The sequence below is a fragment of the Aegilops tauschii genome, chromosome 6 (genome assembly GCF_002575655.3).
Source record: "Aegilops tauschii subsp. strangulata cultivar AL8/78 chromosome 6, Aet v6.0, whole genome shotgun sequence".
In the NCBI taxonomy this organism is placed as follows: Eukaryota; Viridiplantae; Streptophyta; class Magnoliopsida; order Poales; family Poaceae; genus Aegilops; species Aegilops tauschii.
In genome coordinates, this window is record NC_053040.3 from 265,579,139 (window position 1) to 265,591,123 (window position 11,985).

The 11,985-nt window shown below is 45.6% G+C and overlaps 1 non-coding gene across 1 annotated transcript; it reads left to right on the forward strand.

Annotated features, from left to right (window-relative positions):
• The first annotated feature begins 10,609 nt into the window (after positions 1 to 10,609).
• Positions 10,610 to 10,716, forward strand: LOC120967557 (small nucleolar RNA R71). Its single transcript, XR_005761296.1, has one exon. It is a non-coding gene; the product is annotated as a small nucleolar RNA R71 (small nucleolar RNA).
• The last annotated feature ends 1,269 nt before the right edge of the window (positions 10,717 to 11,985 follow it).

Consider the following 11,985-nt stretch of genomic DNA (forward strand, 5'->3'; position numbering starts at 1 on the left):
TGCATGAGCACGGCCGCAATTTGTGACCGGGCGGCAAAGGCAGCCCAAACGGCCGCTCTTGCTTCTCAGGTGGCGGCAGCAACAGCTGCCTCGGGGATAGCAACTGGCGAGAGCAGCACAGCAGCTGTCCGTTCCGCAGCGGCGGCCTTAGCCCTGATGGAGGCCGCCCACGACCATGTCGAGGCTGCCCACGCCCAGCTCCTGGCGGTCACCGTACAAATCAAACGAAGCTTCTCCGACAACGGTCGGCAACCCACGGCCAAAGAGCTAGCGCTCGCCGATAGCATTCAAGCAGCCGTCCGTTCCTCCGCCGCATACCTTGCGACGACGGAGCCCGTCCAAGCCCAGATCGTGTCCGCCCACGCCCAGCTCATGGCGGCCTTTTCCAAAGAGATGGCGGAGGCGAATGGCGAGATGCTTGTCGAGTATGGTGCGATGGATGCCATGGAGCCCCTTCCCCAGGAGACCGTCGGGCGCGAGCTAGACATGGAGGCGGCGGCGGAGATCGACGAGCACCAGTCGTAATAGTACTCTATGTTTTGTTTAATTAAGAGCGTTGGTCTTTAATTTGTTAGGGTAATGTTTAGGTCAGCTAGCTCTGTTTAATTGCTGAACTTGCTCGATTAAGAAGTGTGGGTGTGCTGTAGTCTCTTTTGTGTACCCAAATTATGCAATGACGTGGATGACCACTGTAACCATGGAAATTTGAACCAAAACTTTTGACGTTCAAACTCATCACACACGGGTTAAGCTATCTGAATGGGTTGTGATGTCCACATATCGTACACAGTTCTGAATAAGGGACCATGTCTGATGACACTTCGCGCGCCAGTTTTTTGGCTGAAGCGATTCCAAATTTTCGGCTTCCGCGGAAATATCTACCTCCCCGCCCCCTACCAAAAGCCACATTTCCCCTCTTTCCGCCTTCCTTTCCAAGTTGAAACCTTCACTCCTTGCTTGCAGCGCCGCCGCCTCCTCGCCGGCAACCCTCCTTCACGCTGCTCGGCCTCCTCTATCCAGGCAGGTAATCCACACCCGACCCCCATCCTCCTCCTCCTTCCACATCCCACATGCCCCGACCGCCGGCGCGAGCGTGACACCTTCCACCCAAATCATCGACCCCTCCACCAAATAAGCGCCGGCCTAAGCCATGGTGCACGCAGTATAGCCAGGACCTCAAGGAGCATTTGGCAGCGGAGAAGCAAATCGCGGCCGCACGCGCGGATGAGGTCGCGATGGCTGCCATTCGTGTCGACTCCCAAATCTTGGAGGAGCACCTTGCCAATTGCTAGCTACGCCGGTTAAGCATGCTCAGTTTACCCGTTGCGTGTGCTGCTCCTGCCTTTCCTTCACAAAATCTAGTGAATTGTGCTATCTAATTTCACCATGCAATATGTTGCTCTAGTGTATATGTTCTATATGTCGTGCAGTGTGGTGCTCACTTATTAACTGTTTTGTTAATTAGTTGTCGTCTTCAGTTAACTGTTTGGTTCAATTGTGCAAATGTGATGTTCAATTCTTCAGGCTGCAATTTTGTATTGTCTTCCATGTGAGAAATAAATCGGATTTATCTTTACAAAATTGTGGGTGCATTCTGTTATTGTATACCATGTGAGGAATAAATTGAATTTGGCTGTAGTAAATACATGAGAAACAAATACAATTGCTACAATTGGCTGTAGTTAACTCTTTGGTTAACTCTCTGATCTTCTATTAGGAGTATGTTATATTGTGCAATATGGTGCTCAGTTAATGTTTGGTTCATTTGTTGTGGTGCTTAGTTAACTGCTTGGTTCAAGTCTGCAATGCGATGTCCAATTGTCGTGGGTAGAATTTTGTATTGTTGTGCATGTGAGGAATAAATCAAATTTGGCTGCACTTAATACATGAGAAACATATACAAGTGTTATGTTTCCTAGTTCTTAATCATGCTTGGTTTGGGTAAATGGGTTTTCCGTGTGGCTTCAGTTAATCTGATGAATCTGCAATGTGCTTATTTTTCATCAACATATTTTACTGATAGCATGCGAACCCTTACTTAACCTGATGACTAACTACCTTATATGTGTTGTAGGGAAACAATGGGAAGCACTGAGGTTTACAATCGAGGTTAGCACGTGCATGATCCGTTGTCTAATAGCACATTATTGTGCAATTGCAGGAACCATTCTAATATTTTGGTTTTTAACAATTTGGTCTTGCACATGTAGGTCCTGCTGTCAGAGGTTTTGACCCACTGTTCGACCCTTTTTGCATATGGGGAAATGAGTTGTCCATGAATATCAATCAAATCAAGAAACTCAGAAAGATTGTTAGGATAAAGAAATTAGCGACAAAAAACAACAAGATCTTCGTCTACACAATGAAGAAGACATCAGTTCACTACAAGATGGTACTAACTATTATACCTTGCCTTTTTTTATTCCTTTGCTCCATTTCCAATATAGAGAAGATATTTATGCACATCCTTGTTTTCAGCCCTTTCCAAAGCAGTTCACTGATGATTACCTCTCAAACCACCTTTATGGTCAGGAGGCGAGGAAGGTTTTCATACAACACCCACGGTTCAATATTGAAGTGTTCCTGAAGAGGTCGAAGGATGGACGGTCAATCATCCACAGGCACTGGCCTAAAGTTGCAAAGACCTTCAACATGAATGAAGGCTCAATATTCGCCTTCCGCTTCAGCAATTTTCCAGATGAGATGCATCTGTCTATATACCGTCTATGATGCTAATTTCGAAAGGTTCTACATGTTGCATGTGGAACTTGTTGCTGGTGCAGTTGTGTAATGGGGTAGCTGAGTGCTGAAGCTATATTATGTTTTACTCTGATGTATTTCAATTATGAAATTCTGCTTCCTTAATATGGAAATGAAATATATTGTGTGCTTAATATGAATGTCAATTAGATTAATAAATGGATTATTAATAATAGGGCAATTAGCCTGCTAACTGGGTTTTGATATTGCAAACGGTTGTTGAAAAAATACCGTGGGCGATGACCTCAGGCAACGCACACAGTTTTTAGGAATAAACCGTGTTGGATCAGTGAACAATCACACACGACTTTCTCTTGAAAACTGTTTGCGTTAGGCCACCTTGCGCAAACGTTTACCACATAAAAACTGTGTGTCATGGACAGCCTTTGCCACACAGTTTCTTCTATGGACCGTGTGTGCTACATTTAATAACGCAAACGATTTCACAGGAAAAATTGTGTGTGATGTACCTGTGAACGGAAACGTTTTACTTGGAGCGACTGTGTGGGATGTGCATACAAACGGAAACGTTTAGCGGGGACTGACTGTGTGGGATGTACTTGCGACCGAAAACAATTTCGCCGTATAATTGTATTTTTTATCTGTACTGTACGTATTTTCGTATTTGAGCGCTCGCCGGTCGCACACGACCTCATTTTGCCGAACGTGTGTGCCAGGAGGGCATATCCCCGACGGTTTCTGGGTCGTGTGGGAAGGACCCCCCTATCGCCCACACTCACTTGGAGACGGTTCCAGATGCCGTCGCGGAAAGGGGTTTTAAACCGTTTGCTTAGGACCGACGCGCACCAGTGTAGCTAGATGCCCGTGCGTTGCACGGAACAGCAAGATGCATTTGTATGAGTAGTTTATCTTGTGAGAGAAAAGGATGAACGAGGGAAGGCCTTATTTGCAAATGTGAAGAGGGGTGTGGGTATCTTTTTGCAAAATTGTCATAGTTTCCTTCCTATCCATTAGATATAAATCCGACGGCCTATATTGTAGGATGGCACGCACACCATCATCATCAACTCTGTTTTCTACTCCCTCTGTTCCTAAATATTTGTCTTTGTAGAGATTTCAACAAGTGACTACATACAGAGCAAAATGAGTGAATCTACACACTAAAATATGTCTACATACACATCCGTATGTGGCAGTCCATTTGAAATTTGAAAAAGACAAATATTTAGGAACGGGGGGAGTATAAGAGTAGACATGGAGATATATCTCCAGCATGGTCCACAACAAAAATGTGTTGGACAGGTTAGAGCCGGATGCTCGCAACGCGATGACCTGAGTTCGAATTATGTCTTTAACTTTAGATTTTTATATTATATATTACTTATTTAATATATATTTCTTTCGCTACTGTACTGACAGTGGAACCCACAGAGTACATAGAATACAAGATTAAGGATGGACTTGTCTCTACTTCTCTACTCTTATAAAAAACCGAGTTGATGATGATGGTGTGCCTTCCATCTTGTAATATAGACCGTCCGATCTATATTTGATGGATAGAAAGCAAACTATGACAATTTTACAAAAGATACCCCCACCTCTCTCCACATTTACAGATAAGTCCTTGCCTCGTTCATCCTTATCTCCCACAACCTCATTGCTGAGTAATTAAAAAAGGAAGTCTCTGGAACAATCTAGCATGGTGGCCGCTGCCACCTTCCGGCGCCGTCCATCCCCATGCCTCCGCCTAGTCCGATCACCAGTCACCACCACGCTCCACTCCTCCTCACCTTATGTGTCATCTTTCATTTTTTCGATGAAATTCTCGAGATACCTTTTCCGATAAAATTCTCGAGATATCATTAGTTTTTACACATGGGATTACTCCTGCATGGGTCAGTCACAACAGGTGTTTTGTAGGAAAATGCATCTTGATGTTCCGAGCAATGCACGGGCATCTTGCTAGTTTATTTTTAACTTTCTGTACGAAGTTGTAGCCACCCTGCAAATCACGTGTACATTGTACATGGAATTAACTTTTTATAGAGGGAGAATCATACACGCAATTAACTCAAATTGATTGGATGTCACTCTATTATTTTCAGCATAAGAGCATCTCCAACGGCAGCCGACAAATTTCCTCCCGCTTCCTTCCGCGGAGGACGACATCAAACGCAAGCGGCATACATTTACACAACTCCAACCAACCAAATGAAATTCGTGCAAACATGGACTAATTTCATATAAGCATGAAGGATTTCGTATAAAAAAGCCGGATCTTCATATAAACATGATGGATTTCATTACATTTACATGAACTAAGCAGTGCTAATCCGGCTCTCTTGATATAATTAATACTCCCTCCGCCTGGAAATACTTGTCCTAGAAATGGATGTATCTAGACTTATTTTCGTTATAGATACATCCAATTTATCCATTCTTAGAACAAATATTTCCCGCCAGCCGGAGAGGGAATACCTAATCTAAATGGCCACCCGCGGATCCCTTTGTCTTCCTCATGTCCGGCAGACACTTGCAGGGTCGACGAAGGTCCTCGAAAGAGACGAAGCAGCAAAGAAACCACCTGAATGCGCAGTCGTCGCCTCGGCGGTGGCCTTCATGGGAACCAAGTGGCGGCGGCCTCCCGTGTTCTACTTCTCGATGATGGCGGCGGACACGGAGAAGCTGGCCACCGACTCGTCGCTCTCCATGCACCCGGCTTCTGTCTCTGCCTGCATGGCGCTGCCGCAGGCACGGAAGGCGTGGCCGCAGGCACGGGAGGCGCAGCCACCATAGACACTGGTGGCGCGGTACGACGCGGCAGCGACGACGCCCGTATCGGCGTGGAGCAACTCGCCACTCCTCACCGAGCTGAACTGGAGCGGCGAGTTGTTGAACCACGCGCTGGCTTGGGGCGACAACTGGCTCCGTCGGGCCAAGCGAGGTTGGTGAAGCACCGAGCGGCCTCACCCGTATCCGGAGGGCTCGGCGGGCCACCCAGCCGGGTAGTATGCCGGAGAACGGCTCCTCGGAAGCCATCGGAAGAGGGAGAAAATGGTGAAGGAGGAGATGGGGGAGTGGCGGAGGGGTGCGATTCTTGCCTACTGTTTGGCTGGCCTCGTTTAAATATAGGGCGGACGGTAGTAGTTTGGCCGGCGTCTGGCCTCGTTTAAACTAAGGGCGGATGGGAGGAGCTCGGCCGAGGTTGCTTCCGGCCCGCTCATGAATGGACGTGTGGCCGGAGTAGGTTTCTCGGTTTGCATGCGGGTTTAACGAAGGGGTTTGATGGAGGCGAGGAGGCGTATTCAACCGGGAGTGCAGTGGGCGGCGTAGTACTATTCGATTTTACAACGGGCGGCGCGGTACTATTTGATTTGATAGCGGGCGGCGCAGTTCCCGGTACGGCTTTAATGCAGACGAGGGAGGGGGTAGGGGTTCCTGAAATGTTGAACGACCAATGATGCATCCTCTTCAATTAGCATCGAGAATGCATGAGGGAAGTAATGGGAGGAGGACTGGGAAAAGAGGTTGCATGATGTGAATGCAACGCAGTTTGCACTCATATAAAGGCGCCCCTCCATTCCAATGCATCTACCACATCGTACGCACCTAAGCATTTGCTAAGCACCTAAATTAAGCGCAAAAGTGCTCACTCCAAACCCATGGCGGCGATGCGCGCGATGAGCCAGCGGTTATGCCAGATGGTCCACGACGCCGGCCTACGGCATGGCGCCGGGGATCATCTCCAGACGGTGTTGGCGACCAGCTAGTGGATGGCCGCCTTCGATGCCAACTACGACTCTCAGTTGGACCAAATGATCGTTGCCACCACCAACAAGTTCACCGTCCTCAAGAAGCTCGCGGACGACATCACCGTACTCCTCCAGCCCGCACGCCCGGGCTCCTCATTGCCTACCACCCTAATCGGCCTCCATGTCCGGAACCTCTTTCAAGCACTGGTGGCCCTGCGACTGCCCGCCGACGCCACAAAGAATGGCCACCTGGAGGTCGCGGTCGCCGCGAGGTGCCTCGCCCTACAAGAATTCATCGACCTACACATCCACACTGATCAATTGAAAGTGAAGTGGGGTATTTCGCCCAATTCTGCGAGTGTCGTGTTCTCCACAGGGACTAGGCGACGACAACAATGCTCGGCTAAAGCTAGGTGACAGAATTTAAATGATGATAGCAGAAAATATAAACCTAAAATAACCAAGGATGATGACAAATAAAATGACAAACAGCATGGAGAGATTAAGATTGAAACTCACTGTATCTTTGGTATTTTTGTTTTACTAAAGACGCTAAAACACTAACATAAAGGGAAGCAACGGGACATGAACACATATATTAGTATCATACAAGTAACAAAGGGGGAGAAAGAATGCTATGACAGAGACAGAAATATATCACAACACAAACATATATATTTTCACATGAACGTAATTAACACAGGGACTACAGAACACACATAAGCACACCATGATCCAGGTTACATAAGTAAACAAATTATACAAGCCACTTACTAGTATCACAGATCAACAGAGTAGTATTGAACAACTAAAAATAGATAGTAGAAGTAACTAGTACAGGAAACAAGTACTCTTAGAATCTGAATGTTACAGACTACACGTCACAAACTACAGAAAATTCAGAGAAGAGAAGGAGAAAGAGAGATGGCAGCAGGAGATTAGAGAAAGAAGAAGCAGCAACTGGGGCATGGAGAGAGGAGCAGCAGCAGTACGGGATTCAGAGAAGAGCAACAGAGAGGGAGAGAGCAGCAGCGTGGTGAGGATTCAGAGGTGAACAGCAGCAAGGTTAGGAGAAGGAGAAGGGCAGCAGCGAGGTAAGGAGAAGAGTAGCAGCAGCAGATTGAGAAGGGAGGAAAAAGAAGCAGCAAGCAGCGGAAGGAGGAGGAGGAGGAGGAAGAGCAGCAGGGCAAGAGAAGAAGGAGGCAGCAGCAGGAGGTTGGAGAAGGGAGAAGCAGCAGTAGGAAGAGAAGAAGGACCAGGGACGTGGCAAGGGAGATGCAGCAGTAGAGGCGTGGGGAAGAAGAGAAGCAGCAGGGGCGAAGCAAGAGGGAAGAGTGGAAGTGGTGGATGGCGCCGGCGTGGGTTGCTGGTGGTTCGGGGTTCAGGTGGCGGCGCTGATGGTGGATGGTGCAGCGGTGGCGCTGGGTGATGGACGGATGGATGGCGATGGTGAAGTGGTGGAGTAGCAGCTAGTGGTGGGGGGTGCTGTTGGCGCGGTGGCGCGCCGCCACGCCGGCCTGGCCGCGGCGGTGGCCGGTGGTGGAGAAGGTGGGATGAGGGAGAGAGAGATATGCCAGGCCCAAAAGGGGATCGGGGCTGCTGCTAGGGATTTTGACCCCTCCTCTAGTGTGCCACTTTTTTGATTTGGCCCTTCTCCTTTCCTTCTTTCTTCCCAAGTCGATCCCCTCTATCTTTAGTTTTGGCCCCCGGTTTCTTCTTCCTTCATGCTCAAGTCCCTTTCTTCACTTCTTTCCTGCCCTTCTCTCTTCTCAATGGCCAATTCGTCCGAATCTTGAAGATTATAGTGCCTTTGCGCACTTTTCTGCAAAATAATCAAATGACGAGTAAATGATCTTTTATATGATTTTCATTCAAATATATCATAGTTCACAGCAAGAATGGATCGTCGGATCAAATATATGGTGTGTTTGTGTGCCAAAATTATATATATGAAATGTGCTTATCAAGTTCCCCCACACTTAAATCTTTGCTTGTCCTCAAGCAAAGGCATATGACAAAAGCAAGAACATGAACAGTGAACTGACTAGAGAATGTCAAGTGAAGTAGATCTCTAAACAGTGCATGCTTTGGACTTGGCTAGTGAAAATTAATGGTTAAGAGTGCTACATATCAATAGGACATTAGTAAACTCGACCATTTTAAACTTTTGCAATGATAAACGAAGATTAGCAAGTTCAAATGCTAACTGTGCCAAAAGGTTCCTAAAGAGAGCATGATCCTGAGAACAAAAGGAGCTTGAATTAAATCACTTATTTGCAGAAATATAACATTGTGGTTGCACCACTTATTAAAATTGAAGGAAGTAATGATAATATTTTATCAGTCTCACCAAAGGAACATACCACCGATCCCGAGAACATGGTATACACCTGGCTCGACCAATTATTAGTTTTTTTAGTTTGTCTCCCCAAAGGAACATACCACCGATCCAGAGAACATGGTATACACCTGGTTCGACAATTACATTTTTTAATATAATTAACTCCTATCTGATCCAACCAGATTTCACAAGCCACCGATCCAGGAAACATGACATGCTACTGTTAGGTAGATCAGATAATTATTTATTCATTATTACTTATTTAAAAAAGGAATACAAAAGGAAACAAGAATCATCACTCATCCAGGTCTGGTTCACATACTACCGATCCAGGGAACATAGCATGCTAGTCCATAGTGGTGAGTGATTGCTCTGAATGGGAACACATTAGGCACAAACTCAGCATCTGACACTTAATGATCTAGGTGTATCAAGGTAAGAGCAGAAAATAATTAAGTTTTCTAGTGTACTAGGGATTTGAGCACTCAAAACTAATAGCTTTCACTAATTGCAGCAAACCAAGCAATATGTAGATCACTAGTTTACATGGCATTCAACAATCAGTTCGCATATTCTCATCAAGCACCATATGTCAAATAAAATTCAGTGGGGCAACATTTAAGAAATGGGTTAAGCAAACCAAATAACATTTGATTTCAGCATGTATCAATGGATGATATACTCGGAATGGGTCATGAAACAGCTCACCGGGCACTATGAAGTAGCACTCGCTTGATCACTCTCTAAGTTGCTGCTCTTCTCTTTTTGCTTCTCTATCCTCATGCCTGCTCCAGCTTCACTCTTCTTCGCGTGTGCCCATTGCTTCTCCTCATCACCATGCCGTGAATCCACCAGGATCCCAAGGAATGTCATCTCGAACTCTGTCAACTCACAGTAAATGGTGCACAAGCATCAACCTGAAAGAACACTCAACAACCAAGCCAATACAAGTGACAGAGAGAATGCCCTCTAAGTCATCGACAGAGTACCCTATCATATAAGTATATCTATTGAGCAAATCAGGAACATGTATCAACAACAAGTCACATGGTGCATAGGCAATATCAGCGATATGACATAACTTATCCAGAAAGCTGAGATAATACCTGAGATAGTTAGGAAGAAGCTTCAAGACTACCTCAATTGAAGATACCAAGTGAGGTGTGGTTGTAGAAATTTCCACCGGACTCATGTCAACAAGTGAAATAGTAGAGCTTGGCTCCTTGGCATCTGAATCCACCTCATCATAATTAACCATGAAGCTCTCCATCTCAGGCTCAAGTGTTGAGGAATCAATGCGGCTAACATCATTGAAGCTGAACTTCTCCATATCTGGCTCTAGCAGCACATGATCAATATCAACTAAAGGTGACTCCTCAATATAAAAAACAACTAACTGCAGCTCTGGCTCATCCATGGAAGAATCATCACAATGCAAAACTAAATCTCCAACACTAGTATCCATATGATCTGAAGTGTGTGTGTCAACTAGGATGGTGTCATCATCATCAAAGATAATCCATGAAAGCTCAATCTTGTTACACGGAGAAACTGGTTCTGACTTTTGTGTATGAGATTCTTGCTGAGATGAAGTGATTTGTTGCAAACAAACAACTGAATCAGAGATGGGCTTCTCATTGTACCACTGAAGTTGGTGGAAGGCTATACTCTCAATCAGCAGAAAAGCAACATCAAGTGTCTTGTTTGTAATAGCTCCACCCACTGCCCTATCGACGTAAGCTCGAGTGTCCGAGTCAATCCTCTATAGAATATCTGCAACTCTAACCATCTCTCGAGCCCTTGGTTAGGACATCTCCTGAATAAAGCCTTGTACCTCTCCCAACCATCATACAAGCTCTCGTATTCACGCTGAACGAAATTGAAGATCTCATCTTGAATCGCAGACTGCTTGTGTAGTGGGAAATATCTATCCAAGAAAGCTCGTGATATCTCATTCCAACTATATGACCTTGATGGCAAGGATCGATACCAAGCACGAGCATCATCACGGAGAGAGAATGTGAACAACCTGCACATGATTGCATCTTGAGGAACTCCATGGTACTTGACTGTATCTGAATACTCCATGACTCGGTGTAAGTGCTCATAGGGATCCTCAGTAGGCAGTCCTCCAAACTGTTGTTGTTGACCCAAAGCAATAAGACTAGGTTTCAGCTCGAAGTTCTCTGCCTCAATAGTTGGCCAAATCGGTCCTGTGATATAGCACTGACTTTTGGGCATCCAAAGATCACGAAGCAATGCCATCTTAACCGAGTGTAACTATAGAACAACCTGCAATTAGTTCAGATTTCCTACAAACACTCATAAACAGTAAACACTAGTCAGAAAGTTAGTATCCTAATAAGCCAAAGCAACAAAAAGTAAAAAGGTAAAAGAAGCAGAGAAATAAATTTGAATGGAAATTTAAACAAAAACTATACTAAGCCTAGTCTATGTTGGAAATATGCCCTAGAGGCAATAATAAAATGGTTATTATTGTATTTCCTTGTTCATGATAATTGTCTGTTGTTCATGCTATAATTGTATTAACTGGAAACCATAATACATGTGTGAATACATAGACCACAACATGTCCCTAGTGAGCCTCTAGTTGACTAGCTCGTTGATCAACAGATAGTCATGCTTTCCTGACTATGGACATTGGATGCCATTGATAACGGGATCACATCATTAGGAGAATGATGTGATGGACAAGACCCAATCCTAAGCATAGCACAAGATCGTGTAGTTCGTTTGCTAGAGCTTTTCCAAATGTCAAGTATCATTTCGTTAGACCATGAGATTGTGCAACTCCCGGATACCATAGGAGTGCTTTGGGTGTGCCAAACGTCACAACGTAACTGGGTGGCTATAAAGGTGCACTGCGGGTATCTCCGAAAGTGTCTGTTGGGTTGGCACGAATCGAGACTGGGATTTGTCACTCCGTATGACGGAGAGGTATCTCTGGGCCCACTCGGTAATGCATCATCATAATGAGCTCAATGTGACCAAGTGTTTGGTCACGGAATCATGCATTACGGTACGAGTAAAGTGACTTGCCGATAACGAGATTGAATAAGGTATTGGGATACCGACGATCGAATCTCGGGCAAGTAACGTACCGATTGACAAAGGGAATTGTATACGGGATTGATTGAATCCTCGACATCG